Consider the following 22,822-nt stretch of genomic DNA (forward strand, 5'->3'; position numbering starts at 1 on the left):
TTAGTTGCTGTTTGGTGCAAAAGAGGAACTACATCCTGTTTTCCAGCACAAAAGGAGCCCATGTAGCCACAGTGTCTGATTAGAGATGAAAGGTCTTCCTACATGTGAATGTTTGTGATGGAGTTTATAGGGGAGGTGTTATAGTGCACTCAGACCAAACAAAGTACATTTCTTGCAGGTTTAGGTTACATACAAAGTCAATGCAAAGATGTGAATTGACACAAATTCACCTCTTCTCAAGATGGCCAGTGCTAAAGATGCATATTCATCAACCTGCCTGCAGCAGTGATCCGCGGCTGTCCTCCATTGTAGGGTGTTTATGTACTGTGTTGACTGTAGCTAACTGGAGCTGGAGAGGAAATGTACTTTATTTTCTGAACATAGAAAGGAGAGAGGAAAAAGAAGAAGAGAGAAGCTGTGAGGCTAAACTGAATTTAAACAAAGACATACTCACTGCCCGCTGTTGCCCGCTAGCTTACAGCTAATGTACATTAGAGTGTTCTGGCCTTTGCGTTTGGTCTGAACACACCATTAGGAAATAAGGAACTGCCCTGCAATACCTCTTATAAACTGATTGACATCTTTTAAGGTAAATTCACAGCACCCTTATGAAATGATGTATATAATACCACTTTTACATGAAAATTAGCACCTACTGTATATGTTTGTTTCTTAAACATATGTAAACAATAGGCGATTGAATCCGTTCACATTGCTCGAAGATGAGTATGCCTTTTTGTTTTTGTTTTTTTATGTTGTGTGTCACATTCATCAGCACGATTGCGCTGGAGTTAACAGGGAACAAATGGAAAGCAAATGGATTTTATGCCTCATCAGACAACATCCAGAAGACATTAAACTTGTTTTTAAAAAGCCTTAATCAATAACAATCTGCATTGGACACATTGTTTTTTTGTTGGAGCAAGTTGATTAGGAGTGAGACATCTCAAAATTATCATGTCCATCTGGGTGTTTTTTGCACAGCCGAGAGGAGCTGGAGCCAATAAACACCTGTGACTACTGCTGAGTCATTTGACACAGGAGTGAATGCTGATTGTACACATTCACATTAAAGGTACAGTGTGTAATATATAGCGGCATCTAGCAGAAAAGACTTGGCAGAAATGGAATATAATATTCATAAGTATGTTTTAAAATCACCCAAAAATAAGAGTTGTTGTGTTTTCAATACCATAGAATGAGCCATTTATATCTACATACGGAGCGGGTCCCCGTCCATGGAGGTCGCCATGTTGCACCGCCATGTTTCTACAGTAGCCCAGAACGGACAAACTGGCACTGGCCTTTTGCGTTTTCGTGTGTCTGCCAGAAATGACCGGGTTGGATGACGAAGAAGAAGAAGAAGAAGAAGAAGAAGAAGAAGAAGAGCAAGTGGCTACTGTTTCCTGCGAAACAATTTGTATTTTGAGAAGTTTGGAAACCAAAATCTGATAAAGGATGAATGATCATACTTATTTTGTCCAGGAAAAATGACAGGAGCGTGATTTGCTGTTGAAGAAACAAAAACTCAATCTGGTCAAGCGACAGCATAAAACAAGAATAAACACTGGAGTTGCCTTTCCAAGATGGAAATGTGATGATAGAGAAATGCTGATGCAGAAGTGTCCTGCTTTCTGCTGGACCGGTAAGAGTAACGTTAAAGATTACAACTGACAATAATAAATATTTCTCCCTACTGCTAATGGTACAAAACCGAGATAATGTACGATCTTTATTAGAAGTACATTAGTTTCTCTGAAAAGAAATGCTGCCACGTATAACATTAAATATTATCACACGGTAGCCTCAGTTTGTGCCTCTCAGAGAGCTGGCAGTCACGTAGCTTTATTTAGATGTAATCCTTGTCTGTTGCAGTAAGACAACACATGGGGTGATAGCTAACTAAGGTGTTTAGGGCTGGGAGTGAGCCAAAGACAGCCAAAGTAATGACTTAGTGTGACAGATAAACTGAGGAGAAGTCTGCTCATCACCGAATTAATACATTCTGTGAATATTTTTCACAGTGCTCCATAATTTCTTTGTATGAGCCTAATTGTTTTGTTTTTTTGTTTGTATGTTTTTTTTGTTATAACCAGTACTTTTATAGAGTAAATAACTAAATACATCTTCATCTCATCACTTGAATTAGTAGAAATACTCACGATGTTGTGGATGAGTCCATATTTAGAAAATTGGTTTCTTGTCCGTGAGGGCCACCGTAGCTTCTGGAGCGTCTCTATCATCTTCGGAAAAGGAGGGGTGAGCGAGGGAGTGTTGCAATCTGGAGCCTCACCACTAGATGCCCCTAAATAAAGACAAAAGTCAGATATTGGCATGTGTTAGTGTTTTTTTTTGGGTATAGCACAACACATAGTAAAGATGCTGTGTAGTCGATGCTAGTTCCTCAGTGCCATACACCCTGTGATCCAAACAGTTTCTGTCAAAATTGTCTATGTCTACGTATTGCATAAGTGGAAGATAAATTCTAGAATACAGGTTTAACCCAGAAGGTTTTGGCACCAGTTGCTGTCTATCAGCTTTAGCGTGCTAGTCAGCTTAGCCTAGTTAGCCAGGTTAGCCAAGCCCACATGGTGTTGCTACCATCCAAATAGCAAACACAAATGAGAGACCAGAGCTGGAGGAGACTTCTGGGACATTTAGATCCACTGTACAGGCTAAATGACACATGAGCTTATTTATTTCAGACACAGGGACAATGGTGGTGTTGGTGACTATATTAGAAAACTATGTAAACCTATTCTAGTACTAACCCAAAATAAATGTATGAAATCATTAAACTGAAAATAAGCATCATATATCTCCTTTGACCTCAAACTCTTTCCCTTTTGAGATAGAAGGAAAACAGGAGGACTCTGAGTTGGAGTTTATTGAAATGCAATGTACCGACACTCTCCAAAATCACCATCAGCAGCTCCCACTGTCAGCTCTTCAGGGGAAAGGTCCAGGTTTCCCCAGATGAAGCACCATGCTCTGTTTATTTGTCTGTACATACATATGTGAGCAAACATTTTCTCTTATGAAACTGAACAAGATCAGACTGAGGTCCAAGATAACTGTCACTTTGTGATGTACTTGAACTTGACTTACCTGACATTCTTCATTCCAAGGCTCAGCATCATTGTTCCCTTTAGGGATTTTATTCACTAGTAAGTGAAGTTTAAAAGTGACCATCTTACTGTAGAATCACTTTGTAAACAGCAACCACCACCACCACCAATAAACAAACTACTCTTACAAGATAAGCATAACTTGAACATGAATGACAGTGTCAGCAGAGCTACACTCTACTCACTTTCCCCAAAACCATCTACATAGGCTACAAGGAAAGACAATTGTGTGTGTGTTTGTGTGCATGACTGTTTTGCAGTTTTCAATGGTGTTATGTAAAAGATCCAGTAGGGTTTTGTAAACTGTGCACTACCTTGTTGCATGTACTACATAGCTGACAGATACAGTGATAAGAGGAGAAGGTGTGTGTTTGTGCCCGTGTGTGTCGAGAGCAGTAATGTGGTTGTGTGGGCTTCAAATCACAATGTTTGCGCGTCCTTATGAGCATGGCCATGAGAGCTAAAGCCATAAGTGCAACTAACAACAACTACATGTGTGCTGCTACTGGATGTGTGTTTGCTTTTTTGGAGAAATCAAGAATGTTCAGTGTGTATGTTTATGTGTGTATGTGAGCAACAGTGATGGGCACTGATCTGTGGAGTGACAGGGCTAATCTCCCCAGTTACTGTCCCGCTCTCCTCATCCTGTCGTGCTCCAAGTGGCTCTCTGATCAGCTCGCATTAAAGCCAAACACTTTGACTGATTTGGAGGAAAATCAAAATCAATTTGTACCAGGGCCCTCTATTTCGAGCTGTCCCCCCCGGGCCCTGGAGCTTGTCACATCCCCTTGGTGTGGAATTGACGTTTTGACACGCAAAGTTAGATTAAAAAAGAGACTGAGAGAGAGAATAAGAGAGAGACAATAAGAGAGAAAGAGAAGGAGAATGAAGTTTTCTTCACGCCTACTTCCATCATTTCCCAAAGCAGTCATGAGATCAAGGTAGCCTGGGACGTGTCACTGCTGAACGGGTTCAATCATGAGATGTCAGTCAGTGCAGCATGGCTCTGAGCTACCTGGTAGCTCGCCGTCCCGTTATGTATGTGTTAGCGTATGTTTTCAAGAAGGTCCAATGATACTGAGAGGAAAGTGGCGAAAGGACTCACAAACTGATGAACAAATTAAATTGGCGTTTGACGGACGGGGAGACCAAAAGACGGCTTGGGGACAAGCTGACTGACAGGCTTGATTGAAAGCGGGGCCACAGAGGAGAGACAGGCTGACAGACAGATGGAGTGTGACAAGCTAAAGCTGGTGCGTGACACCGAACACCATCAGACATAAGGCGACAATTGTGGCATTTGATGGACAGAAGGTTGTCACTGTGAGTAAAAGTAGTGAAGGGTGATTGGCACAGGGAGTCTTATCTAAGAGGTTTAGAAGTTTTAACATTTGCATGTGTGTGTGTGTGCGACAGGAGCAGCAGAGTGGAGCGGGGAGGAAGAAGGGCATATTGAATTAAAGTGACAAAAAATGGGGATGTAGGATGAGGGAGAAAGACAGAGGAAGCCAGGAGAAGAGAGATCAGGTCATATGGAGGTGAGTGGCCTTATCACACACACACACAGAGGATGTGGTCCATTTGCAGTGACATGCGTAGTGATATCTCAGCTGGCGTCGGCGCGGAGACGAGCTGTTTGTTGGTCTTGACAGTTTTGGGTGGGCTCAGTGCATCACACCAGCTCCTCCACTGTGAACTCTGCTGAACAAACGTCAATCTCCAGTTGTCTTATGGGGATTTCAAACTTGAACGAAACGGGGAGGGCAGAGAATTAAATAAGGGAATGAGAGGATGAGGAAAAATGTCTGGAACTGATATAAACCTACAGTACTCTTCATTTTTTTTCAATTTCCTCACACCTAGGAATACATGATTTAGGTTTGCATCATGATCCTCATCTGTTTTTTCCCTGTGTAATCTCATGCACTTGTAATGAATTGAGGTACTGTTGTGACTTGTTTGTAAAACAAGCTGTTTTATGTGTTTGTACATAAACACATGGATCAACTTCACTTTATTTTCAGGCATCATCGGTTCTTGATAACTGCAGGGTTTCAGACCACCCCCATTTAATTAGCCTGATTATATTGTTAGTTCTTTTCTTTTTTTTACTTGCTGACATAACCATAGCCGCTCTTTTAATTAGAATTAATTGCGCTCTAAGTTGAGGTCTTTCAATGAACATTAATATAAATTGTTAACTAATTAATCATCCTGTTGCTTCCCCCATTTATTAAAGCTTATCCTGACCTCCCTGTGTCTCTGGTTTCCTGCAGAGGATGTAAAATTGTCACCAGCGATATCAAAACTGGGCAATTGACAGAAAACCATGTGCCATTCAACGCATCCTATCCTATTGATATTCATTAGGGTCACTCCTCCTTGGCCTCTCGGCTAATATGATATCATGGTCAGTGTGTAAGCGAGTGAATCAGGCGTGTCACAGTGCTGACATTATAGGCAAGTCACGCTCACTAATGGGCAACGGCTATGATGTCCAGTGCTGTCACGTGGTTCGACCCTGCAATGTCACAGCGCTGACAGGCCTATTAGCTGTGGTAGACAGTGTGGGGGGGCATTGACACAGATAGCCCCTGACAGAGGGAGATGTAGGAGAGACTAGGGTCTGTTGACACAGATAGCCCCTGATAGGAACAGAACGGTAGTGGGGGGCTGGGTGTATCTAAGGGAAGAAACATACTGTAAGTCTGTTTGGAAGTCAACTGTCTGTTGACTCCAAATTTATTTTTATCTTATCTTTATTTTTACCCCTGTGTCAACTCACAAGATATCAATGCTGACCCAAGCATGTCTGTTAAAAAAGTTTGGCATGGTTGAAAAAACTTTCATTCTCAACATTCTCAACCTGGCCTGCAGACTTAAGCACCCTTGTCAACAACAATGGATCCCAGTTAGTGTCTATGTTTTATGACGTCTTCACTATGATTATGATGTATCATATAATAGCACATTCATGTCAGCAGAAATTGATTCATTCAACTTTTTCAGTGATTATTATTGTCTTCCATGTTGAACAGGATGGTTTCTAAACTACTGAGTGGTTTCTTTGAAAGGTCCAGTGGATTTAGGGGCAAATATGGAATATAGTTTTCATAATTATGTTTTCATTAGTGTATTATCTCCTGAAACTAAAAATCAGTATTTTCGACTACTTTTGAATGAGCTTTTTACTTTCACACCTTTTACAGCCACCACAGGGGATGGTGACGAGGGGTGTTCATTCTGCAACTATACCCCTAGATACCACTTAACCCTACATGTTAGGACCTTTATGTATCCATAGCCAGGAATTACAAAAGGTTTGTGCTGTTGAGACCAACAACAAGTTCAGAAATGAGCTGTAATAGGCAATACTGAGAGACAAAACCTGGGGGTCAGTATACTGCAGTATATATGCAGGGAAATATTGCTTTGTTTAGAGGGCTGTATTCAGGATAGCAGAAGATTATTTTTCCTTCTAGAACTCCTGCAGAGGTTTATTTAGTTTCTTAATTCCTTTCTTTGATTTAAATGTAAAAGTGTAACGTAAAGGCTAGTTGCACTGTTATGTACAGTATACAGCATGTACTACACATTTTATCAATTGCTTCGTCTACATTTGCCCCTGCCTTAAAACACTGGGATTACTTTTAAATATGTTAACCAGATGACTTCATTTTTATACTATCTGCAAATATTTGTATCTGGAATGATACTCTGTGGCTCTCAAAATATAAATGCTTGATAAGATGTTTTAACTATTTGGAAGAGTATTGACCACACATCTGCAGAAATGAGCAAAATTGAAGTCAGATTTTACCTGCTGCCGACCAGCTATCCTAGGCACCATACTGGTGGCAATGTTTACCACCCTTATTAATTGCTGTTTATCTTTAATGTATTATAATGTGACTTAATTCAGCATAACAGTGTGGATGGGGATGCTCAACAAGTTTGTGGTATTTAATTGAAGCTGGGACAATGTTGCAGCTATGTTAGGGCAGCTAGGGCAGCTGGATACTACAGTATTAGTGTTCAATAGGTAGTTTGCCTCATTGAAGTTTTAAGGTGATTGAGTAGACCACAGTATTCCTTATTATCCTTTACTGAAGCTAAAACCAAATGTACTTCTTCTTTAACAATTTAGCATGTGGTCACGAGGAAGTAATTGGAAGTTATCAGACAGTGTTGAGGAACTAGAAGAGGAAGAAACCTATGACTGCTACTTGCAAAACAGTGGGAGCAACATACAGTAATGGCCTCGAATGCACCAATTGCAGAACTTGCCATTGATGCCCCTGAAAGGATGCAAAGTTGAAGGATCACCATACAAGAGAACACAAGCTTGGTGATTTTCCATGGAAAATGTCTGGATGCCATTTGTGGCAGTACAGATATTGACGATGGCAGTCAGGGAAGCTGTTGCCTATTTGGAAGTAAATTTTTTGAAATACTTATACTTAATACGCATTATCAGACTTGATGGCTTCACGTGTATGTTACCGAAGAGAGGCTTCCCTCTGTTCACTCTGCCATAAAGGCCAGATCGCGATGAATTCACCACATTTGGACTCACTGATTGAATCAAGGTGTAGAAACATCTCAAAGATAATCAAGATACTGTAAAATTCACCTGAGCAAAAAATGAGCTAGTTTCTTTTTCTTTTTAATGTAACTATGGGGTATTGAGTAAAGATTGATGGTAGACAAAATTGATTTAAGAGATTCTGGCCTACAGCTGCACCATAGCAAAATGTTGAGAGGGTCTGAATAGTTTCTGATGCACTCTGCTTCTTGTCCTTGTTGAGTATTGGGTGCAGATCTCTACTTTATCAGATAACCATATGCACATAACTCTAAGTGAAATAGCTGTGTTTGATCATTAGATCCTAGTGTTAGTTCTACACCATACAGCAACAGTTGCCAAGTCTTGGTTAGGCAGGCCTGTTCACTGTAGTCAATAAAACTCCATTTGAGCATGGCATCAATTTCCTGCCATCATCTGCATTTGGGTTCTTATCTCACTACCGTTGACAATGATTCCTGTTATGATATGGACTTTGTGAGATGAAAATCATCATAAGACCTGACTTCATAACAGAGGGGGTATGGGACAGTGCCAGCTAGGGACAAAGCACCTAATCTGGGATCAGTTCCCAGAATAAAAGGATATCTGACACCACCCAGCCTGTGAATGATTAGGATCAGTCGCAATCCATCCACCAGAGACCTACACAACAGACCTACATCAATTTACTGACGGCCTGGGTTGGATGGTTTTGGATGGACAAGGGGATCTTTGGGATCAGAACTGCAGCTGTAAGACAGAGACTTCAAGATTTAAATTGATATTAAGGAAGAGACTGTTATGTTGAAACAGGGAGCTCTCAAGCGATAGCATATGAACTATTCAGTATAGGAAGGGAGAGAGAAAAGGAAAGAAGGCAGTGTTCCTTCTCAGATATGCCAAATGTCTTGGATAATGGTGTGACATACCCATAATGCACTTGGGGCTTCAGGCCAGGCGAGATGACACTATCTCAATCATGCTCCACCATCGCAAAACACTGATGTTCCCCAGCTGGCCCAGTAAGACAGCAAGGTTAGAGGACACACACGCAAACACACACATATCTACAGAGACAGAGTTTATGGTTATAGCACACTCTCAGTCCTCTTCCCCGTCTCATTCATTGGGCTGTGTTGCACCGCAGGTAATGGTGATGATCGAAAACAACCAGGACCTAATAAGAGCAGCAGCTTAATGACACACTTCATCTCGGTTTCTCATTGCAACACGTGGAGCTTTTCAACTGCATTATTGTCCAGGCACGGGATTGTTGAATAGTTCTCAGAAAGTTGTTTTATTTCATATGTCTTTTAAGGTTTATTTTTCTCTATTTGAGCCATTTTTGCTGAGTGGATGATAAACCCACCAAAATTCAGCTAACCGTTTGCTGCGCACCCCAGCAGTATACATTGACAATGATGGCAGTTGCGGGACACATCGTAACAACTAGGACCACAGATGCTCACCAATGGTAAACTGTTGCCTGTTAGCCTGGTGTGTCAGGGCTTTTATGCTGAAAAGGACCACTATTGCCTGAAATTATAATACGGTATAGGTAGGCTACCTATTATACTATATATCTAAACTTTAAAATTCATTAGCTAATTTTGTTTTAAATAAATACACTGCATAATTATTGCTTATTCATTTACCTTTGCATCTGTGAGAGAAAGAAATTACTTATCGCAAAGGTGGGATAGTACTGCTTTAAGCAATTATTATTAATTACTATTACTTGAATTAAAATATTAAAAAGCCTGTTTATCAGATTCACTTTAAAACATCACAAGATAAACTCTTGTACTTATTAAAATAAAAGCACTTAATGCTATAGCCATTGAGCCTCAACATTATCCACCAAAAGGAGTAAAGCACAGAGTGCATTCTGGGTATTTTTAAGCATTATCCTCCATATTTGGCATCTCAGTCAGTGTTTGTCTACCTACTATCTCTCTCTCTCTCTCTCTCTCTCTCTCTCTCTCTCTCTCTCTCTCTCCCTCTCTCTCTCTGCTGTAACCAACCATCCCTTCTCCCCTCAATGCTGGGAGCACACAGGCAGACTCCCTCCACTCACCAGGGTGTAATCTCTCTTTGTTTACACTGCCAAGGGGTTATTTGGCTGTCTGTTAGAGTGTGACACAGACAGCGCTACACTGTCAAAGACAGCCTCAGCACACTGCAGACAAGCCGATTCTGTATTCAGTGTATCTAACACGTCAGCCTGCACTGACAGTATGTGATGGCCTACAATCACACAATACGCTCTGAAAGACAGGATCCATCCATATGTCAGAAAAGTTAAGATTGGAGAATAGCCATTGGCTGTGGTTATACTTGTCATTTCACCCTGTCACCCTGAGTTTTAAGACCTGATGTTAACGATGGGAAAGATTGCATCGCTGTATAACACACTTGGCATGGAAGTAGCTGTCATGTAATTCCTGTTCCTAGATTTATTGGAATCTGAGTCACTATTATTTTTCACTGTCCGACTCTCGTCTACCACGTGTTCTCATTGTAATGGGTATCATCGAACCTGGAATTTATTCACATGTAGAATAATAGAATATTAAGAAACATTCCCCCTCAATCTGATAACACATGTAGAAATCGCTTCAGATAGACATTTGCATTTTGTATTTGCAGCGTTTTTAATAAATGCGTCAAATTGATGTTTCAGCAAGTCTGATCTCTATTAATTATTAAAGATAAAGAATACACACTCACAAAGATAAATAAATACAAGAAAACTATTTTCACTTTGAATGAATGAATGCAAACTTATTTCGGACATGTGAAAACAAAACAAAAAGTTAAATTAATACTGATTAATAGTGTTCTCCACACTGGCCGCAATGTATTATATGTTTTATGTTTATTTTGTCACAGCTTAATTTTGATTAATATATTACTTTTGTAGTCATCTTGTTTGAGTGTGTCTACAACAATAGTCAAATTTTAAGATATAGACTGAATGCGAATCCTCCTTAGGTCTTTAAAACCCCCACATTCCCAGAAGAGGAGAGGTGGACATGACCTTGGTGTTCTCAATGGTAACTGCAGCCCTGACTGTAGGTACATACTGTACAATTCTGCCATACTGCACCTAAAATAGGTACCCGACGACAGGCTTTACACCAACAGCCTACAGATGTTTCTCCTTTCAGAGGACGCCATTGCCATGGCGTTAAAGGTAGCACGGCAGAAGAGCAGGGAGGACTTTGATTTTATCCAGCTGATTTTGCATTAGCTAAAGTGCACACCACCAACCACCAGGTAGCACATGTGAGCAGTCCAGACTACAGTGAAGGGACTCGAGTTTCTCTCTCCTCCCTCTGGAACCAGACACGCTGTTTTATTTCCTCATTGACTCAGTCCGTTTCTACGGAGCCCCTCTAGGGTCACATGGAAGGAAAAAAAAAAACTGGATGTGGATATCTGTGCAAGCGGTTTTGTAAATCCATGCTCTCAGAATCACAATCCATACACACGGATTTTGCCCCCTTCTCATTGATCAGCTAGAGGCACCATGGATACAAGCAGCCCAGCACAGCTACTGACAGTCCTGTCTTTCTACATGGAGTTTGCCTTCGACATTTGATCAATAAACAATAAAAATGATGACAACAACTCCGTTTTACTGTATATGAGCAAAATGCTCTATATAACTGGAGGAGGAAGAGCGCTGCGGTGCTGTGCGTCTCTTTGTGTGTATTTGGGTGCACGGATCTCAGTCCTACCCTAACCGGACAGGTCATACAGACTATCATTCTGATTAAAAGGGGATGTGGTGTGGGTGAGTGGAATAATTCCTTTTAGATGAGGACAATATTAATAACATAAACTGCAGCAATCCTCCAGCATCAGGGCCCATCTTTTTGCCGGCAGAAGTGGCACACAGCACAGCGCAAGTGTCGTTGCCAGTTTTAGACCGACAGTCTTAAACTGAGATGTGATCAGGTGCTTTGCTGGCACATCTCTGAGCAGCAGAAATCGTTTGCAGTAATAAATGTCAACGGGCCCTTGATCTAAAGTCAATGTTGCAGTGTTTTACCTGCTACACTACCGTTCAAAAGTTTGGGGTCACTTGCAAATGTCCTTATTTTTGAAAGAAAAGCACTGTTTTTTTCAATGAAGATCACATTAAATGAATCAGAAATACAGTCTAGACATTGTTAATGTGGTAAATGACTATTCTAGCTGGAAACGGCTGATTTTTAATGGAATATCTACATAGGTGTACAGAGGCCCATTTCCAGCAACCATCACTCCTGTGTTCTAATGGTACATTGTGTTAGCTAATCGTGTTAAAAGGCTAATTGATGATTAGAAAACCCTTGTGCAATTATGTTAGCACAGTTGAAAACTCTTGTGCTGATTATAAAAGCTATAAAACTGGTCATCCTTTAAGCTAGTTGAGTATCTGGAGCATCAGCATTTGTGGGTTCGATTATACTCTCAAAATGGCCAGGAAAAGAGACTTTCTTTTGGAATTCGACAGTCTATTCTTGTTCTGAGAAATGAAGGCTAATCCATGCGAGAAATTGCCAAGAAACTGAAGATGTCCTACAACGGTGTGTACTACTCCCTTCAGAGAACAGCACAAACGGGCTCTAACCAGAATAGAAAGAGAAGTGGGAGGCCCCAGTGCACAACTAGGCAAGAGGACAAGTACATTAGAGTCTCTAGTTTGAGAAATAGACAACCCACAGGTCCTCAACTGGCAGCTTCATTAAATGGTACCCGCAAAACGCCAGTCGCAACGTCCACAGTTGAGAGGCGACTCTAGGATGCTGGCCTTCTAGGCAGTGTGGCAAAGAAAAAGCCATATCTGAGAATGGCCAATAAAAGGAAAAGCTTAAGATGGGCAAAAGAACACAGACATTGGACAGAGGAAGATTCAGGAAGAATACACAACTAAGTTTGAGGTGAAACAGAAAAGAAAAACATTTGTGAGACGCAGAACAAGTGAAAAGATGCTGGAGGAGTGCCTGACGCCATCTGTCAAGCATGGTGGAGGTGATGTGATGGTCTGGGGCTGCTTTGGTGCTGGTAAAGTGGGAGATTTGAACAAGGTAAAAGGGATTTTGAATAAGGAAGGCTATTACTCCATTTTGCAATGCCATGCCATACCCTGTGGACAGCGCTTGATTGGAGCCAATTTCCTCCGACAACAGGACAATGACCCAAAGCACACCTCCAAACTATGCAAGGACTATTTAGGGAAGAAGCAGTCAGCTGGTATTCTGTCTGTGATGGAGTGGCCAGCACAGTCACCAGATCTCAACCCTATTGAGCTGTTGTGGGAGCAGCTTGACCGTATGGTACATAAGAAGTGCCCATCAAGCCAATCCAACTTGTGGGAGGTGCTTCAGGAAGCGTGGGGTGAAATTTCTTCTGATTACCTCAACAAATTAATAGCTAGAATGCCAAAGGTCTGCAAGGCTGTAATTGTTGCAAATGGAGAATTCTTTGACGAAAGCAAAATTTGAAGGACAAAATTATTATTTCAAATGAAAATCATTATTTCTAACCTCGTCAATGTCTTGACTATATTTTCTATTCATTTTGCAACTCATTTGATAAATAAAGTGTGAGTTTTCATGGAAAACATGAAATTGTCTGGGTGACCCCAAACTTTTGAACGGTAGTGTATATAGAGGGCTCGGTATTCATATGGTAAGATTCACCTTCACAGGCAGGTTCACAGTGTGTGTACACTGTGCTTCAATGATTAGAGAGGCTGCTTTCAGTCATTTAAAGGTTTCCTTTCCATGCACATAGTAATGTCACTGTAGGAAACATCATGGCTCATTTAAAGCTGGGGTCAGTAAGTTGGAAAAACCGTCAAGCCAAGGCTAGATTTTTAAAGTATCCAGCCAGTAAACCCCGCCCCCTGCACTCAGGCCCAAACCATGAACGCACACTGTCCGACAACTGCTGAATACCGCCGACGGAGTCCTCACGAGCGGTGAGTATTGGACTCATGATAATACGATGTTTTGCATGTTAGAGCTTCCATGATGACAGCATAGTTGACTCTGATGACGCGGACACACCAGAGCGAAGCATATCATCCCATCAGAGGACAATGGGAGGGCAACCAGCAGTGTCCGAGGAAGTGGAGGCAGAGGCAGTGGACATAGGAGGGCGACAGGTCAAGGAGCAGATGTTCATATATCGAGTAGAAGATCTTCAAGCTCAAAGGATTGCACATGAGCAGGTCAGCATCTAAAGTAGAACATTACGTGTGCTTTTGTCTGATAAACACCACCTACAACTATTTGTGTTTGTACAGTATATTGACCAGGCATGTAACTTGGACACACAAGTGCCCTAATCAGAATCAAATTTTTTGCCAAGTAGTTTTTGACCATTTGAATTTGTGTTTTGGTGGATAACAATAAACACAGTAAGTAGAAAAATGTAAAGAAAGATAAAGGGCTGGTACTTAAAAATGTAATATAAACTGGGGCATATTTACAGTTTTGTCCAGGAATGTCTGAAGTATTGACCATTGGAAGTCTATATGTTCACAGTATGCTGAGGACAGTCGAGCTCTGTTCCATAAAAATATCTAATCATGTTCTAATCAATTCAAGGACTACGTTTGGAGCAATCACATCAAGTGCTGGAACTCTGCCTGACACCTGTTTATTTGTTGTTCTGTGTTTACTTATTATCTCTAACTTGTTTGAATAGAGTCCTGAAAATAATAAATGCCTTTTCTTCACACTTCCAGCATAAACAACCAACCCATTACCGTTCTTACACTTTACGTGATGCACTAATAATAACAACTGAATTAGGTACGACTCTTGTTTATTACATTTTTTGGAACACATGTAAATAAATAACACTACAAATATAGTATACCTTTTATCGTTTAGACAATATTCGGTACAATTAGCGTAAACAACTATATACAGGAAGGACGTCCAGAGGTTTCTGGACTGATTATAAACACAGACCAGTGTTGGCTAACAGGTTAGGCTGCTGCCGCAATCCTCTACTGTTTTGGCAGTGATTGTTATGTAGAAACAATAGCACAATTACTTCTCTGACAGTAAATACAGCTTTTCAAGGACGTTGAAATAATTTGCAAGTTATTATATCGTCACAACTATGGATGCATTTTATGCAGTTACAAATATTCCTGAAAACAACCAGAAATTGGCTCTGTAACATCAGAATTGTTATTATTATAATAATTACAGAAAACTGGATAAGGATGGAGAACTAAATGTGTTTACAGGACATACAGTTACATCTGAATGTGTTTATGGGGCATAATTTATGGCATGTTATTGATTCTGTGAAAGACAACACAGGGCTGTTGCTATGTAAAAAAAATGAAGTCTGGAGTTAGGTGGGTGATAGGAAGCATATGTGATTGGTGGCAAGTGATTATTTCATGAATCATGAATTGAAATGCAAAGTCTATTTTCTTAAAAAATGTCTTACTAATATGCAATAGTCTCAGGCAGTAGGCTAACATGTGACTGCTAGGTACAGTACTTGAAGCATTTTCCTAGTGCAGCTAATGAACTGATGCCATTCCTTTTTGTATTGTATCTCTGCTAAGGAGCACATTCATGCACATAAAGCAAACCAACATGATATGAAAGAAGGACACATGTATGTATGAAATGTATCCATCAAAGACACATATTACATGAATAACAGTGGTCTGATCCATGTTGCTACCTGCATCAAGTTACACTCACCTGTTTGAGAGAGACTCTACAGAAATAGTAGAAACATCAGGACATGGTTCTGCTCTGAACTGACTCTTCGAAGGCTGGAAGTTGATACTCCCTCTCATAACTATAGGACACAGAAATAGGCAACATCAACACATTTGTAAAACGTCCAATTCAAAGGCTATATGAATGACGTCACATAAATACCATCTAACAACATCTGCTCACAACTACAATACAAACTATATTCACAGATATATGTAATCTTCCCAGGACCTCTGAACAGTGGACTTGGCCTTTCACACGTGTAGCACACAAGAATTAGTCCGCCCCTCACATACAGCTTGTCTGGCTAATGTCCAAACAGCCCAGGGTAGCAGTGCATGTGTGAACACTGCTATGTGGATTAGATCCACAGTGCGTGGTAAACGGTAACGTTATATGTAAATATGTTTCATAACGCAGTAGTCTTTCATAGCTAGCTAGCTAGCGTTAGCGACAAGCTGACGATGCTAACAATGTTAGCGTTGGGCTTTTACATACTACAGTACTCCAATGTTGACTCTCGTTTCACCTCTTGAGCTCTCCAACTCTCCAACTTCTTTTTGTTTGTAGCCTTCTCCAGTTCTGTCTTTCTTTTCTTGCTCTGGTTGGCAGTACAAGCTGCTGTAGGTACAGCTGCTAATGAAAAGTGTGGCTGTACTTTATCTGACATTGTTGTCCGTAAACAGTGAGCTCACTCCTTCACAGCTGCGGCAGTGCGGTGAACAGACTCCGGTCACTCGCAATGAGTGGTGGGAGGAGTCAGCGCAGGGTGGGCAGGTAAGGACCGATTGATTGACAGGTAGGCTGTCCATACAATTTCTTCGCCGCTAAAATTGATTGGAAGAAGTTTTTACAGCCCTGTCGCTGCCACAGACCATGGACTTTTGTCTTTCTTTTCCAAATCATTTTATATTTTGATTGCTGTCTGGATGTTAAGAGATTGTATACAAATACAATAAATGAAATATGTTTCTGAACAGAATTACCAACCCCAGTTTAAGCAGCAAAACTAAAATCTGTAGTTGTAAACAGGCCAGTACAGAGGATACTCTCCAGAGGAAACAGCAGTGATGGAGCTCAGGACTTGGGAGATTTCAATAATCAGTGAAGTTAAACTATACTCTGTCTTTTGCGTAAACGCGCACATCATCTCTCTTGAGAGGGAGAAGCACTTAATGTTTTCCTTCATACAGGTCATATAAAAGGAGAAACATCTGTACATCCATTAATTCAGACTATATCTGTGGCAAAGTGATTCTGTATAGTGTCTGAATTATGCTTAACCTCAAAGTCATGTCACAAAAGGAAAAAAATATTTCTTACTCACTAAATGGGTTAGTTGAACAATCACAGTCTTGTGCTACTAGAAATGAGGCGTACTTCAAGAACAGAATGACGTTTCCCTCTGACAGCTCAATGAACTGGCTCAAATAGATGTTAATGCTAAGTGTGTAATGGCCATTCTCTAAAAACAATGACAGTTGTTTTCACTGAAGGACAAAGGTTAACAGCTAAGGAAATAAAAAAGTAAATTCTCAGTGAACTACAGTAAGGACTCACACTTAAAGAAGTACGATGGGCCTTGCACAGAACTGGGCTGTCTAGTCAGGACAAACATGTTAATATTCTTGAAACTGGTGCTATATGACCAGGGAAACTTCGTTCGTCTTTTTCTAGTGCAGCTTAACAGTATGCTAAAATATATTTCTGTAAGCATTTTTGGGGATAAATATGCAGTGTTGTAAGACAATCTCAGTTTATAGTTTATCAGCATCATGTAGTTTATACAGTTTGATCGGGGTTTGGTGAGATGCCCCTCACTTGATCCAAGAGAGAGGGAGAGTCTTGAGCCAACTACACTCTTTGAGTCCATGGGTGCAGGTATGCATAACTTCTGAAGTACAATCTGTAGTTGATACAACAGCTCTGAAATCTGCCAGGTGACGCTTTTTGCATCACTTGGTGGAGTGGGGGGGACTCTGGGTGTAGGCAAAATGGAGAGATTCCTTTTCAATAAGAAGTGGCAAGTGTTATTTTCCCCAAGAAGACTCACTTGTGAAGAATGAGCTCCCAATAAGGATGTCGTAGAGAAAATAAAGAGCAATCTCCTGAACCGGTAACCGGGCCACCAGTCAGTTATTAAAATATGATGAAAATTAGCTGATCAATGTTCAGAGAACTTTATTCTTCCGATCTAGCAGCATGATAGGCATATGACACGCTGTATGTCTGTGTGCTTGTTTGTTCTGCACATCTCCATGCTTGTGGTGTGTGTGCATGTATATATGTCTGTGTGTTTGTTTGGTTTGCTATTCATTAAGGAGTCTGGTACATGGTGTGTATTTTCATTACTCACACAAAGGTGTGCGCCAGCTAATCAGACTGAAATCACCTAGTGTGTGTGAGTATGTGTATGTGTGTGTTCTTAAAAAGCTCAGAGACAGATTTCATCCATTACGTCAATTATGAATTAGCACCTCTCTGCCATCTCTCAGCTCTCTCTCTCTCTGTCGACTGCTGTCTTAATTAGCCAAACACAGGGCATCAACTCATTCTTCCTGCTGCAGGGGCTCTCCTCACACATGCACAAACACACACACACACACACAAATAGACAAAGAAAGGTGTACAGATTCATTCAAGCACACACTGTACACGTGCACACATATGCAAGATGCAAATTTGAAGAAGCGAATACACACACACACACACACACACACACACACACACACACACACACACACACAGCGAGTGTAAGCTAGTGGTTTTAGTGTGTGGAGACACATAATGAGACAGTCCTTCACATAGTGTCATGGTGTGACGATGTGTTACCAGTCCTCTATCTGGCCTGTTTCAAGTGTAATGTGAATCAGGGCCCTGACAGGCCCTTAGCACATAGATCTGTCACTTCTTAAAATGCACTCTTCTGAAAAGGAAGTGGAGTTGAAACGTGGCCTTCTCAGCCAAGTAAAGGTTTAATGTGACTAATGGACCTATTAAAAGCCACTGTTTACATGTAAATGAAGATTTTAAAGATATAATATGCATCCTTTCTGCATTATAATGTCTAAAAACAGCTAGACCTTTGTTGTATTTTGTTGAGTTGTGTACTAACATAATCTGTTATGTTTCCAACAATGATCACATCCAGAGATGTTGCCTGCTGTTATAGAGTCTGAGAGTGAGGCAGGCAGTTTGCAAACAAGACAAAACATGAATAAAACTTTAAAAGATAATTTGTCCACAAACATTTCTGCTTGAGTCATGTAGTAATGGTGACTGTTTATATGTCAAGACAACAACTCCCATGATCCCACGCTACTTATGTCTTTTGTTTTGATTGAGAGACCTTCAGCAGCAGAATTTATATGCTTTGCGATTGAAATTCATGTCAGCTGATGAGCAACAGTGTGACTGCAAAAATTGACTGGCTTTAAGAAGATAAGAGAGATTTGACTCTCAGCTCTACAGAGCTATTTAGTGTCTTTAAGTACATTATTTTGGTTTTACCCCACTGCAAACCAGTTCAAAGCAGTTACACTCCAATTGTGCAACTTCATTAACATGCCCACTCACCTGGCCGAACTTGTCGAGAGGCCAAAAATCACTTACTGCTGCTAATGAGACATTCAACAGTCCTACCTTTTCTAAAGAGTATAATGTTAGTTAGAAAGTAATGAACTAAATAATTATGTGTCAGTTCAGTGATGAGTTTTGAATCAATAGTTAGTGATAAGTTGTAAAATATTGCGCTGCGAGATGCTTCTAATAACCTGTTCACTCTGTGATGGGACCAAATATTAGACTATTAGAAACCATATCAGCATATCCTGTAAGGTTTGTTGTGTGATCCTACAGTAAGTGTGAATGAAATAGTGAGAAATTATTGAGAATATTATAATACAATTTTTTTTTCATAATTCCAGGAGTTAGATATATTTGATTTTTTTTTTTTTTTTACTATTCAACAAACTTCATTTGCATTTAACACATTGGTATTTGGAACAGAGGTTCATATTTACTCTGGGTCCTGCTCTCGACACTATGACATTTGACCTGTTTTGATATCTTAGCTACATGCATTTCCATTAGCTACAAGAGGACCGAATAACTGACATTAGCTTTAACAAGCTTCTTCAAATGGCAATAGTTAGCTACTGCACCAACACACATACATATACATGCAGGCACACACGCAATTTCAGTCAAACTTGTATCCAATAATGTTACTCCTTATCCAAACTAATGACGTGATCAACTAAATGTCGCCAAATAACAATATCAATTATAACTTTATGTGTAAATAGTTTATTATGCATAGCTAAGGAGGATGTGTCTCTCTACTTCTCTACCAGGGCACTCTTAAACTTAACGTTACACAAACACACAGGTAACTTTTCATGATAAAACATAGCTCTGATAATTATAATAATAATAATTTAATTATAATAATATAATTATAATAATTGACAAAATGAGCTTATTACCTTGGAAGTCAAACGCTGAAGATTCTTCTCAATAAACTCTTACAACAAAATTGTGTGGAGAAAAGCAGGTGGCCATCAGCTTAGGCTCATCATTTATGTAACTGTTAACATTATGAAGGCTCCTCCTCTGTCTGCATGATAACAAAAACTAGAAAATATATGTGTTATAATGGGAAAATAAATCATCAGCAAAAACAGATCATTTCTACTGCTGTAAAAAAAATCCCACTCAAAATGACTGTATTATCTGTATTCACAGTAAAGATAGATTTACTGTAGAATTCACCTGCCAATGAATGTTGACCATGATGCTTTGCAGATCTCCAGCAATACCAGCTGTATTCAGGTTCTACAGTAAGCATTATTTCATTATACAGTAATAATGCTGTGGAAAACGGCAAACATAAAGAATACAGGCAAGTTTAGGAACAAGTGCAAGGAAAAACTGTAATTGTTTGTACTGAATTGAGGGTTGTATTAAAGCATGAGCAGTGGTGTGGGCTTAGATAAGGGAAACTGACCTTTCTATTCGCTGCAGAAAATGTTGTTTGTTTGTGTTACTTTGTATTTTGTATGCTGCTTGACTGTTTTGTTGTGATTATTCAAACCTTCAGTGTTACCAATGCATGTTAAGAACTTTGTCAAAAAATTCTACAAAGCAACATGGACATCATTAACTAAAGAGTAATGTTAATTTAGGGGGTTCTTAGTATAGTTAGTCTGAGTAATCATTACCAGACATTTACTTTTGCTATATATTTGATTGCAGACCACTTTGTATATTTTGATTGACAAATAGACAACCTATCAGACGGGCCAAGGTAACCAGAGTGTGTAAAGGGCCGCTGCCTCCAGCATGGCATGTGTTGAGTAGCAGACAGTCTGACAGGCAGTCGGGCTACTGAGCGGAGCGTCCTGCACACGAGGCTAAGTGAGTTAGCAAGGGGCTGCTGGCTCTGTAATAAAGCGTTTAATGGACACACAGCTTCTCCCTGCCTTCCTGGGGCTAACACTAAATCCCTCTTTACTGTCGCTTGCCCAGATGTTAGTGAGTTATTAATTTCACTCTGGAGGCTGGTGCATCCATCTCCAAGCTGAAATATACGTAAAAAGTTAAGTCAGACATGTTTCCATTTTGAAAAAAATGAGGGTTGAAAATTTCCCTGTATCTGTTTTAACTTTTGCTGTTTTAGTGATAAAAGCATTATGAGAATTATGTCAGTGTCCCTAATATAGCAATTTGTATCTTACAGCCAAGGAGTGTCCCAAGCCGATCCCAAAGATCAGTTTTGTGCTATTTCAGGCATATTTTAATGGATCAGTGTCGACTAAAATAAAGCAGATCAAATTCCAATCCTTTTTCTTTAGTACTGTAACCGTTTGTGTAGTCTTGTCAACACACAGTCATATGCAGACTACATGGTAAGTAAAGACTTCATTTACCAGCTCATCCTCATCAGAAAGACGTCAATATGGGTCAACTCTGAAAGCAGTTTATTATGATATTATCATATTTACGTTTTTTGTTATGTGGCGACCTCTAGCACCTGTAGTAGTAATTACAGTGGCAAAGAAGGAAGTGAGGAGAAGTAGTGTGAAGAGCGAAAACTCTAATTATGGATGTGGTCGGGGATGGATGGGCTGGTTAAACAAGCACTGGAGTTTTATTTAGGAGACCTCTGTTTGTGTCCAGTGTGGCAACTTTTTTAACTTACAAATGTACTTGAGTTAAATCCTACATGGTGTTATGTAAAGTACTTATGTAATGCAAGTACATTTGTAACGGAAATTACAGAATGAACATACGTATTTTAACCCAAAAGATGATGTTTTCCTGAACCTAACCAAGTACTTCTCGTGCCTAAACCTAAGCAAACTGCGAGTGTAAGATAAAGGTCCAGTACCTGTCACTGTTACGCTGCAATGGTCATGTTGTTTTGGGAACATAGATAAATGCCGTTCTGGGATTTGCTGGCAATTGACTTATTCAGTCATTTTGGTATGAGGGTGTGTTATTATTTACACCTTTTATAAACCTAAATCTTCACTGTAGTAGTTCCAGAAGCTCAGCCGTGTGTAAATTTTCAAATTGGATTTTCACATTTTAAAACAAATCCTCAACTATTTCATTTGATTAAGAGAATGCTGCAATGCTGTTTTGCTGTGCAGCTCCGGACATGTTTTGTGGATTACAAAACGACTGACAAAATTGGTTCATTTTTGGGTTCCTTTCCTTTTTTGTGATCTCTTTCAAACATATAGGACAAAATGCACGGTCACCTGGCAAATAGGTTGAACGTGGCTCAACTGTTGTCAGCACAAAGCAGCATCATTAAGGCAAAAGACTGGCCAATACATACTCAACATGCACTGTTCCTGGCAGAATACTTTGTAGTGTAAACAGCGTAATTATATTGTTTATGTGGTGGATAAAATGCCACATGTTAAATTTAACGAGTTGTAAAATCTGAAACTACATGCAGACCCTTGATTTTGCAGTGACACGGGAATGATGCGGTCCAAACAGTCCAAGTTGTTGGTATGCTGATAAGCAGGGAAAACACAAGGAAGGAAAAAATATAATCTGTGTGAGAGAATGGATTTGGATGCGCATATTGTGGTTCAGCAATGACGACATTGTTACAAATCCTGCATAGCTATTATTGTGCCTGATATAAATAAATAAATAATAAGACTTTGAACTGTTGACACATACCGATAATTGTTCACAGGATTGCGTGCCGATCAGTTTCTGATTTAGGGCTTTGTGTTGGTGAACTCCAAAAATGTTCAAGGAGTGTAAGATCAGGGCTAAAATCCTTTAGTATGAACTTGAGAATTTGACAAACGACAAATGGTTTGCTTGTGAGTTTGCATGATTTTGGCATC

General features: G+C 40.0%; 1 long non-coding RNA gene across 1 annotated transcript; it reads right to left on the reverse strand.

The window, feature by feature from the left end:
* Positions 1–54: 54 nt before the first annotated feature.
* On the reverse strand, positions 55–16,115 carry LOC311262552. The gene is made up of 4 exons (XR_014623272.1): positions 15,976–16,115; positions 15,426–15,525; positions 2,163–2,305; positions 55–374 (listed from the first exon to the last, which is right to left on the reverse strand). It is a non-coding gene; the product is annotated as an uncharacterized lncRNA (long non-coding RNA).
* Between the last annotated feature and the right edge of the window lie 6,707 nt (positions 16,116–22,822).

Source organism: Pagrus pagrus (genome assembly GCF_965226575.1).
Source record: "Pagrus pagrus genome assembly, chromosome: 1".
Taxonomy (NCBI): Eukaryota; Metazoa; Chordata; class Actinopteri; order Spariformes; family Sparidae; genus Pagrus; species Pagrus pagrus.